A 12,053-nucleotide genomic window follows, 5' to 3' on the forward strand; every position below is an offset into this window, starting at 1 on the left:
GGGAATTTAAAATGTTAAGTTAGTGACCTCATACAATTAGCTGGTTCTCCGAAGCTTTCATGGTTTTTCTGCTAAACACAGAATGCACTTCTTTGTATCACATTCTTTTCCCATATTTGTAATTCTCACTTCCTTTTTACATGATACATGAATTTTAAAATATTAAGGCTACATTATTTACTGACATGAATAGATATATGAGTGCAAGGGTTGAAGAAAAGAGAACTTTCAAGGAAAATTTTTGGAATTCTGTGATCTTACAGACTAATAAACCTAGAGACCTAGTATTTACTTGGAACAAGAACAATTATGAGTTTCAAATGTTTTATATTTTGCTATACAGCTCTTCTTCCCCACAAAAATCAAACTGAATAAATCTTTGTCAGAATTTAAATTTTCCTCTCATTGCTTTCTCTGGAAATACTTGGTAGACTGGGTCATCAAGACCTTACATTCATTGTCTAATGAAAACATGATCAAATCTCAGACATTTTAGCTAATGTCTAGCCCAAATATGTTAATTTGCCTACAGTGGAAAAAAATAGATATTTAACCTGTAGATTCTCATTGTAGTTTTTTAATTTTTTTTTTTTTTTTGAAGGAGAGAAAGAGAACGTGCATGCAGGGCAGGAGGGGCGGAGGAGAGGGAGAGAGAAACTCAAGCAGACTCTGTGCTGACTGGGGATCCCTACATGGGGCTCATCCCAGGATCCCAAGAACATGACTTGAGCTGAAATCAAGAGTCCACCACTTAACTGACTGAGCCACCCAAGCACCCCTTGTATAATGTTTATTGTGGCTACCATTGCATGGTTGTGACAGTCAAACATCTGAAAATAAATTATTATGATAAAGAATGTTATTTTTAAATATATGCAAAATTTATATTTTTAACAAGGCACTTTTTTAAATGGAAGGAGATCATTAATATATTCCTCTATCCTTTCCTACAATTAAAGAAAGACTTAGAGAGACCAACTCTAGAAAATGAATTAATAGTGTTCAACAATTTAGGCAATGCTATTAATTTTCAAAAGTTTACTATGATCCTCATAGGATATTCCAAGACCTAGTCATAATATTGGTATAAAACAAACCACATAGGATATTAGAATTCAGAGAAGGGAAAGAGAAACAAAAGTTTGGGTAAAAATGATGGTAATGGTAAAGACTTTGAATTTCCAGGATAGGAAGCATCCCAAGAAATTCCAGATGAAGTAGGCAGTGAGAAAAGGAAATAACAGGGAAAATGCTGTAATCAGGACGTTTCAGACTTTAAAGTGCAGGGGAGTTACATCTCACCCAAATGAAGCTTCTGACAAAATAAATCTAGATTAGGAACTGAGACTTTGCATTTCTAACAAGCTCCCAGGTTTTGAGTAACAAAGTCAAGGTAGACTCAACTATTATCATCAGCACATAACCCACATTTACACTGATGCTTTGTTATTGAAGACTGACCCTCAAATAGTTTCCCTCATTTGATCATAAATGAATGAAATAGGATTCTGTGAAATATCTTGTCTTATACATCAACTCAGATCTACACCTGTCTCTCCCAAGCTGGATGGCATTAGATATGCCAGTAGTACAAACATTCCATGCTCAAAGAAGTTTGGAAAATGTTAAGTCAAACACAGATAAGTTTCTTTACTATAAGACTCTCAGAGTCTTTAACACAGTGTATATTATGAATCTTCAAGAGGGAGAATTGACCACACATAATGCTTTCTTCCTGGTTAACCTATGAATACTTCCTGGAGAAACTTCCCTACGTGGTGAAGAGCGATGTAATGACAAGTTCTGACGTCTCAGTGGTTCTTAGATTCATAGATACTACTTTGGTCAGTGTAATTAGTGACACATTTTTAAGAGTAAGTCACTGATAAAGGAGTTTTCAAAGATGGTCAAGACACCAGGTTAGAAATAATGATGGTCTTTGTACCAATCAGATGGAGCTCAGCAGAGAATGCTAGTATAGAAAACCCCAGAAAGAACATGATGCTGACAAAGTACAGAAGGCATGTTATAGAATTAGCATGTGGAAAACCACCTTTTCACATGGCACAGTGTAGCCGTATCCTCTAAGGAAATGATAGTAGCAAACAGGATAGACTAGTCCTCTGCGTACCAAACAGAAAGAGAATGGCTCATCACAAGTAAGAGCAGAAGTGCCCCACCCAGGGACATGGTTTAAATAGAAGATTTTCAGTCGTGCCATACAGTGCCTTGTGATCATTGCCTTTCCATGTGAGGAGCAAGAGGAAATGTTTTCCAGCACATGATGTGGGAAGATTGATCTCCTCTCTGCCCAATATGACAACCAGGAGAGATCTTCTAACTATACAAAACACATGAAACCTAACGCTTCAAGAAATACTTCTTGACCTCTCTTTAAACTGGTTTTGTTGAAATAAATAGTAGATTGAAGTTTTGCCTAGGGCAAAGAAGCCTCAACCAAACTGACTTTCTCTTTTACACAAGTGTAGAATTATACGTTTTCCAATTTCACAAGGAAGTAGCAAATATACGCTTATGATAACTGAGTCTACCTGACATCAAAGAACCATCTCATCAAACTGGGATGTAATGGTTCCCAAAATGTAACTGTAACTGAATCACCTGGAGAGCTTGTTAAAACACAGATTCTTGGGACCCACCAGGGAGTTTCTGATCCAGTTAGGATGGGACCTTAGGATTCTCATTTCTAACAAGTTTTCCGTTGATGCTGCCACTGCTAAAGTTCTTACTTTAAAGAACTCTGCTGGAATGAAAGGAGCCTTAGTGATCGCTTGGGCCATCCCCTTTCCCTCACAGATAAAGAGTCTGGGGCATATAAAAGATATTATCCCCTAAGGTGGGACCACAAACAGCTCCCCTGACCACAAGTCTGTGTGCCATCTCCACTCCTGTATCGAGAAAAAGTGTGAAAGACTTTGATGTGGGCAAAAGATGACCATGTGTCCTGTCCATCTACTCTTCTAATGTATCTTTGCTTCCACTGCCTTTCAGCTGTTTTATAACCCTGAAAGTTGTAGAGAACTGATCATAATGCAAATGATTATTTTGTGAAGAAACGCAAGTGACTTGAGATCTGTGAAATACAATTGGCTGTTGGGCTGTCAGTACTCACCAACCATGCATCATGTGTAATACTAGACAGCATTCTCAATCACCTGTGTGTGTGCATGTGTGTGCATGTGTGGAGGTACTTTCAACACCCTCTTGAATTTGTAACAGTTTAGTGCTTTTTGAATGGCAAAATAAGGATCTCCAAAAATCTGCAATAAAATCTCTGGCAAAAGTCAAAACCAACTTTTTCCATATTCTGGAAATTAACCAAAGAATTACAAAATTCCAAGTCATGTTTATCAAGAAAAAATGGCTGAATCTTGGTAAGAACCCTCTTTCCCTCCCCAGCTACATGGTAGCCTAGTGGGCCAAATATTTCATACCTGTGAGAGCTGGGCAAACCAGCAACCTAACTGAAGAGGACAGAATGGGTTTGGAACTTCCCAAAAGCCCCATAATTGCCAACATTTCACCAGCTTATGGCAAGCTTATTGAAAATCCCCATTCTGAGGACGTGTCTTTATTTCACCTGACTCAGATCAGGCTCTGTACCAACATCCCTGATTCTAGGGAATTTGAAAGAAAAAAAAAATCGGTGGCAATTGTTTAACATTGCAGCTGTCTGAGATGATGTTACTGAATGAAGCTAGTCAAAACACCTGAAAAGAACAACAGGGGAATTTGAGGTCCATAAGGGACTTTGAAAAGCTCACATGCTTTCTTGGAAGTCTAGAACACCATGTGCAGGGGTGTGCATACACAGAAAAGACCTTAAAAGGTCCTAATCTCTCATCTCTACCTTGCCTTGAGGCTCTGCACAAGCTGAGGCAGAGTTGTGAACTGCCAGCAAGATAACTGAAGATCTAGCCCAACACACACAGGCTGGGAGAGTTATTAGTTCAAAGTGTTTATGGAAATCTCTGTCTAATCATTAGCTGACCACCAAGCTAACCAGGCAGAGACTTCAATGGCCACATACGACAAAGAACACAGGCTTTACAGAAAGAGTGCAGGAAAGTCACTAAGCACATGAATAAGCAAACAGCAATCATATAACAAAAACAAAAAACATCAATGACAACAAACCCTGGGGAAAGCATCTGATTTCCAGAGCTGCCACAATATATTGCTTAAAACGGAAAAATATGAGACACACAAAGAAATAGGAATGTATAGCCCACACAAAAGAAAACAACCAGTCAATTCTCCCTAACATAGTCCAGACTTTGGACTTCTTAAACAAAGACTTTAAATCACCTAATGAACCAAAGGAAACTATGTTTAAAGCACTAAAGGAAAGTATGGGAACAATTCAAAAATACAATCAAGACATCAATTCCATTTACAAAAGGAAAAAATAGAAATAAATTTTTTGAAGCACAAAATTTGTATACTGAAACTCTACAAAATGTCAGTGAAAGAAAGAATATCTCAATAAATGAGAAAACATCCCATATTTATGAATCAGAAGGCACTGTTGTTGTTAAGATGGCAATATTCCACAAATTGATCTATGCATTCAACTCAATCCCTCTCAAAGTACCAGCTGCTATTTTTTTGCGGAATTTGACATGCTGATCTTAAAATTTATATGGAAAAAGAATATTCAAAGCAATTAAAAAGATTAAGAAACATGTAGGATTTTTTTTTTTTTTTTTTGAGAGAGAGAGTGTGTGTAAGCATAAGCACACCAGCAGAGGTGGGGAGGTGCAAGGGAGGGGCAGAGGGAGAGAGAAAATCTTAAGCAGGCTCGACACCCAGTGTGGAGTCCAACACACCACTCCATCTCATGACCTGAGCCAAAATCAAGAATCAGATGCTTAACCAACTGAGCCACCCGGGCATCCAAAAACTTGTAGGATTTAGACTTCTCAGTTTCAAAAGTATTTACTACAAAGCTACAATAATAAAGTAGTAAAGACAATTTGGTACTGGCATAATTCAATGGATAAACAATAATCTTTCACTCTCTTGGATCCTTGCTTCCAAGATAACGAAGAAAAGAAGGAATAATGGTCATGCCAGAAAGGGCTCTGGCCAAGTGCAGCCTGTTTGTTGCACCAACTGCACCCATTGTATGCCCAAGGCAAGGCCATTAAGAAGTTTATTTGGGCAGCCCAGGTGGCTCAGTGGTTTAGCGCCACTTTCAGCCCAGGGCCTGATCCTGGAGACCGAGGATCGAGTCCCACGTTGGGCTCCCTGCATGGAGCCTGCTTCTCCCTCTGCCTTTGTCTCTGCTTCTCTCTCTGTGTCTCTCATGAATAAATAAATAAAATCTTAAAAAAAAAAAAAAAGAGTTTGTTATTCAAAACATAGCAGAGGCTGCTGCCATCAGGGACATTTCCAAAGCAAGTGTCTTTGATGTTATATGCTTCCCAATGTGAAACTACTTCCCTGTATGAGCTGCGCCGTTCACAGCACGGTAGTCAGGAATTGCTCTCCTGAAACATGGAAGGACCAAACACTCCTACGCCGATTGAGACCCAAGGGTGCTACCCCAAGACTTCCAACAAAGCCCATGTGAGGAGCTAAGTCCTTAAGGACTGAGGAAACACTGTTCTCTGGGGAAAAAAAGCATAAAATGGAGAGTATACTTTAAATACATACACACATAACAACAACAACAACAATCTTTTCAACAAAAAGTATTGGAACAACTGATGCAAAGGAATAACAATTGAACCCCCTACCTCACACTCTATATAAAATTAGCTATATATTTACAAATATTATCTCCTATTCTATAGGCTTTTCATTTTGCCGAACATGTCCCTGGTAATTAAACTGCAAGGCCAAATGTGTCTTCTCCACAAAAGCAACACTATTTGTATATCAGCCACTTGGGGGTAGAATTCACTTGGGTAAGCTAATCTAGGAGCAATTTTGGAAGATATGTAAGAAATGGCAACTGCATTCCTACTTCCAAAGGACGAGCTTATACACAAACTTAGATCAGACCCATTCTTCTGTTCTTCAAAGATTGTTTTACGTGTGTCCTTCTTTCCACTGCTGTGTTTAATCAGATCTAAGCTGCTTTCCTACAGAAAACTCCTGAACATATGTTCTGCAAATTTACCTCCTATCACCCAGGGTAGAGAGGAAGATGGAGCAGGGGTTTTCCTGAATGTGTAGCAATTGTAATGACTCATACTACTTCCTTATTCTAACCCTTTCTATCAGTGAGGTGGAGAAAGCTCACAGGCCTGGGGGAAACCATCTTTACTTAGAGGGTCCTCTTGGTGTAGTGATTGCTTTTTGTTTTCCTTTTGCCACAAGACAAAGCAAGGAAATAAAAAATGCAGACCAAAGTAGAGAGAGCTTAAAACTATAGGACAACAAGAGTCATCTGTAAAATAAATGTAACATATATTGAAATGAATTCCTTAGTATATACCATTGAGAAAGTCAAACTCAGCATATTTCTTTTTTTGTGTGGTCAGGTACTAAATGGTTCTTTCATTATACAAGGCCAATAAAGAGAACAGCGGTGAAGAAAAGAGGAGGGAGGAGCGCAAAGAAGGGTAAGTGTGAACATAGTTTTCCAGCATGGGTAGTCCAGATAGTATCTCAGTTCCCCAAACACTGTTTGCTTTGTAATTTCTTTGCATTACTCTTTCAGATGTTTTCTCTCTGAATGGCTAGAAGTCAACAGCTCCAGACTGTAAATCTGTCTGTTAAAGCAAAGCACTCAAGTCCTTTCCTATTCTCACTACTCATAAAAAAGAGAAATAATTGAGGGTTTTATACCTTAAGAGATTTCTCGAAGCTTTGCACAGAGATTAAACATCAGCAATTATGTAAAGCTATTCATAACTTAAAACTGAGGGGAAAGAAGCCAAGCCGTTGAGGAAACCAGAGCCAAAAAAGGATTGCTGTTTAGTTCACTGAACCATGCTGTTTTGAAATACTATAATTCAGATCAGTCAATGAAATTTGTTTGCTTAAAATTTCCTTTTCTTTATTAAAAAAGGACCTAGGGTAGGGAAGGCATGAGCTGCCATCCCATAAAATAGGCGTAATTATACCACACTGTATGTGGTGTTATGATAATTAAACTTAAAAATTTATAGGTAAAAGACCTAACACAGTGTCTGGCACATGTTAAGGGATTGGTAAGACTTGGCTGCCATAGTTTTTATTATTGCTGGTATTATCATTACTATTATTATGGAGGTAGATCTGTGAGTGACAGTTGCTGGTAGTTAGAGAACTGATCCAAATCATTCAGAATGCTTATGTTGGATTTCACGGACATGTACAGAAAATAGAATATTTCAGATTTTGTGTCATAATATAATTAGTGCCAGATTCTCAAAAGAATTCTTAATTTTTACATTATTATCCAAAATGAATTTCAGTGCCAAATTCCTGTATGTGAGTCTCTGACCCCAACAACTAATTTATTACCAGTTAATTTCTAAATCCTGAGTTATTTATCATTATAAAGATGTCATATGCCCCAAAAGCACCTTTAAAAAAAAAAAAGGTTTTATTTATTTATTTGAAAGAGAGCACAACACAGGGGGAGGGGCAGAGGGAGAAAGAGAAGTAGACTCTGATGAGCAGGGAGCCCTACATGGGGCTCCATCCCAGGACCCAGGGATCATGACCAGAGCCTAAGGCAGATGCTTAACTAACATCTGGGTGCTACCCAGACACCCCCCAAAATCACCCTTTAAAGAAAGACTACATGAGAAAAAAATGGGACAGACTTTGATTTACTAAGCATCCTCTAGCTCAACCATCCGGGTTATCTATGCCTTTGTTTGCCTCCAATGAGATCATTTCACAACCTAGATACAGAAGTTAACTTGTGGAAAATTTATTGTAATGCAAACAATTCCTGTCCATAAAAAATGCAAATTGTTTTCCTGTGACTATAGACCAGTCTTATCAGTTGTGCATGTATTTGAGAATTCATGTGACATTCTTTTTCTGACTATAAACATGTGATTCTCTTTTCAACTGGCTGCAACATCTATTGGCCCCTCAATAATCCTGAGTTAAATAATATCTGATACATGTTTATTTTATATTGTATGGAAGTCATCATTTTATCTTCATTGAAAATTTCTCCTTCAATAAGTATAAGCATCACGTTTATATGACTCCCTGAGGAACACATCTGAAATTCAAACAAAGAACTTTGCCCACACATATGCTAGTCAAGGCCAGAATTATGCCCTTCTTCCTGTTGCATCTGGACAGTCATTGTAGAAAGTCAGTCAAAGATGTCTGTCGAAGCTTACCAAGTGAAGAACAGTGTCCTGGGCATTTTTAAATAGCTTTTTCCATACAAGAAAAGACTGCAAAGTTTCTAGGGCAATGTACAATGAGTTGCTGAGGGAACATAAGTATTAACCCCAGGAAGTAAGATCCCTCTAGAGGGCTTCTTGGAAAAAAAAATATGGAAGCTAGATTTGGGTTCAAAGAGGATTCAGCTCACAAGAATGTAAAACTAACACTCTTTGAGGTTTTAAACTAAAATTTGGTTAATGTCTTTCAGGAAAGCAAAGTATTGAAAAGTATTTTGTTTTCATATTTTATCATTATAGTTGTTCAAAATACAGGAACAGAGGGACACTGGCTGGCTCAGTCAGAAGGGCATGGTCTTGACGTCACTAGTTCAAGTCCCACATTGGCTGTAGAGATTACTTAAATAAACTTTAAAAAATGAAATATAGGAATAGAACCATTCAGATTTTCTCTGGGAAGTATGTTGCTAAAATTTCAGGGCTTTCTTCTTACTTTAATCTTACATAATTACAGAATTGAATATTTTACAACTATAATACCATTCCACTTACGTAAGTAACTTTTTATATAATTGAAATAATTATGTGGGAGGATTTTAGTCAACCCAACTGTGTTACCATTCACATAAGGTTATAGAATTACTAAGACATTTAAAACATATTTCTATGTGAATGTGTAGTGTTCTAACAAAAGTGGTATCAAACTATAATCATATAAGTATCTAGAGATTACAAATAATGACCATCTAATGAATATGACTAATTATTACAAAAAATTAAGAATCTCAAGATGCCAATGATAGAGCACTTAAAGTCAGTGCAGGGCCTTTCTGAGTGTGGATCTTGGGCAACTGCCCACGTGGTGCATCTATGAAACCAACCCCTCTTAGCACTGTATGATTAAACACTTTGATGTCCTTGAAGTCTCCACAAGGCTCTCACTTTATACCCTTCCTCCATGCCCTCAAATATTCTCTTTTTATATATATTTTTAAAAGATTTTATTTATTTATTCATGAGAGACACAGAAACAGAGGCAGAGACATAGGCAGAGGGAAAAGCAGGCTCCCTGTGGGGAGCCCGATGCAGAACTCGATCCCAGGACCCCAGGATCACAACCTGAGCTGAAGACAGATGCTAAACGACTGAGCCACCTAGGTACCCCTGAATCTTCTCTTTCTTTCAAAATCTTTAGTTTGTATAACAATATAGGAAATGAGAGAGCCTAAAGAGAAAACATTAGTTGGTTTTAGATATTTTTCCCCCTTTCCTGAATATCAGGGTTCACAGACATTTCCCTGACTTTTGACTGCCTCTAATATGAAGCAGTATCCCGAGTTGCTTCCTTGCCATGTATATACACATGGAAAACACTCATGGGGCTGTTTGTATGTAGGGAATTGATTCCTATCAAATAAACTAGGAATATTTGTCAAAGGCCCTTGACATTTAATATGGAAAAATGACCTATAAGAATCACATCATCCACATATAGTATAGAGTGAACTAATCTCTCAGGAAGATGGGATATATCTGGATCATGAAAGATTTATAAGGCAAATTAAAGGCACATAGTCTAATCAAAATAGCTTCTGATTGTTTTATTTCCTGTGCTACTGCATTTTTCAGGGCTCTCCAGAGAAACAAAACCAGTACAAGGAACTGGCTCATGCAATAATGAAGGCAGGCAAGTTCCCAAATCTCTAGGGTGAATCAGTAAGTTGGAGACTCAGGAGAGCGGACAGTGTATTTCCAGTTGGAGTCTGAAAGCCTGAGGACCAGGAGAGCCAGCGGTGTGGTTCCTGTCTGAAGGCAGGCCCACTGGAGACCTAGGAGGAGCTGGCTTTCAGGCAGGAAGAAATTCTCTTTTGTTTGGAAGAGGGTCAGCCTTTTTGTCCCATTCAGGCCTTCGGTGCAGTGTAAGGCCCACCCACGCTGGAAAGAGCGATCTGGGTCATTCAGTCTATCACTTTAAAAGTTACTCTCATCCCCAAACACCCCGATGGAAGCACCTAAGCTAATGTTTGACCGAATAGCTGGGCATCGTGGGGCCCAGGCAAGTTGACACATAAAGCGAACCATCACGGACACCCTGTTGTCACAAACCCTATAAAGCCCTTAAAATTCCTGGCTTCCCACTCAGGACAGAAAACTAGCTACTGTTCATCATATCTGCTCAATTCTACCATCTGGCCATAACTGAAGAGTTAATTAGAACAAAAGGTAAATTCTTACAGCAACAGTTTGGTGAGTGAGTCCTCCATAAGCCCAGGAGGAGAAAAATGACCCAAAATAGCTGATTAATACAAAGAATATTGGGGAAGAAGCAGCTTTATTTAAGTGGGTTTTACCTAGGAACTTCCTTCTTTCACTTTTTAGCCCTCTTGCTAGGGATGTGATTTTATTTTCTCTCGTGGTCGTCCATCTAGGGTTGGAACTGTGCGAGGATCATCACTGCTGCCGAATGGAACAGGTTGGGTTGGGTAGGATACAGAATGAGGGTGAACCACTGCAAGTGGATGGGAAAGCAGCTGTGGGCACAGGCATCTGCGGCCTTGGGGCAACAGGAGTGGAGGAGAAAACCAAGGGGAAGGTAGAAAAGAACATTGGAAGGAGAAGCGAGGGAGAGACTGGAGGGGCAAAATTGGGGTGAGCCAGGTGGGCTGGTTATGGTAAGCTCTACATTCCTGAAGAAGATGCTCCGATTCCACCAAGGCGAGAGAAGCCAACCTGGAGCTTGGAGAAGGCTCAGGTGATAAGAGAGGGAAAAAAAAAAAAACTGTCATCACTGAATTCCTTGAGAAAAAAACTATTAAGAAGAAGCTTAGGGCTTAAAAGACAGTGGCATTGAAGGGTCAGACAAGCTGGAACTAAAAGGCAGATTTGATTAAATAGTTAACCACGACGAATGCCAGGGTCTCTCTTACCTTAGGGTTTTGTTCCCGCTCCTCTCTCCGTCTGGAATGCCTTCACTGTCTGCCGTCACCTGGCTCACACCTGTTAATTATTAGGTCTCCACCTGGCTGCTTTTCCTCCCAGAAGACACCTCTGACCCCAGGAGACAGGGTTTGGTGCCTTCCCCCATGTTCTCAACTCACCCTATCTTAGAACTTATTGTACTGATTGGGATTGCTTTCTGCTGTGCCTGTTTTCCAGCAGGGGCTGGGAGCTCTTTTATGGCAAGGGTTGTGCTTTGTGTAAAGTTGTATCTCCAGAATATCCTTCAGTGCCTGGCACCATATACCACTTTACCAGTTATTTGCTAATTGAAAGAATAGAAGAATGTGCAAGGACCCTACTCAGGCTCTCTCAATAGCACTTAAGGTGCTGTGCTGGGCCTTTGGTGGTGGAGCATTGGGAAGAGTGGGGTAGAAGTAGGGGTGAGTCAAAGCAAATGGACACTCGGCCTGGCCTCAGAGAGCCTGGTAGCAGCTGTGACTCAGGGTATGACACAAGGCAGGTGAAATAATACCATACTGTAGACAAGACGGGAGAGCTGGAGTGCCAGATTTAGTCAATAAAAATATAGGGTCCCCAGTTAAATTTGAATCTCAGATAAGCAACTAATAGTACATATACGTCTCGTGGACTATTGGGGGCATACGAAGGCTGATAGTTACGCATCGTCTATTAAAATAAAGGTTTGACTTGGCCTCTTGTAATTTATCGGCCCTGAGGGAGAGGAACATGGTTTATAAGAGATGATATTCCCTCTGTCTGTTAGGG

General features: G+C 39.4%; 1 protein-coding gene and 1 pseudogene across 2 annotated transcripts in view; one reads left to right on the plus strand and one right to left on the minus strand.

Moving 5' to 3' along the window:
- Positions 1-5,596, plus strand: part of LOC112909496 (small ribosomal subunit protein eS26-like) — a 53,569-nt pseudogene extending 47,973 nt beyond the window's left edge.
- The window catches only part of BACH1 (BTB domain and CNC homolog 1), a 131,522-nt gene extending 120,220 nt beyond the window's left edge, over positions 1-11,302 (minus strand). Inside the window, exon 1 of one of the 2 annotated variants that reach the window (XM_025985416.2) lies at positions 11,255-11,302. The gene's annotated coding sequence lies outside the window, so the exon portion shown is untranslated. The remainder of the gene's footprint in view (positions 1-11,254) is intronic. The other variant, XM_072740881.1, reaches the window with a different exon arrangement.
- Between the last annotated feature and the right edge of the window lie 751 nt (positions 11,303-12,053).

Source organism: Vulpes vulpes, chromosome 15 (genome assembly GCF_048418805.1).
Source record: "Vulpes vulpes isolate BD-2025 chromosome 15, VulVul3, whole genome shotgun sequence".
Classification (NCBI taxonomy): Eukaryota; Metazoa; Chordata; class Mammalia; order Carnivora; family Canidae; genus Vulpes; species Vulpes vulpes.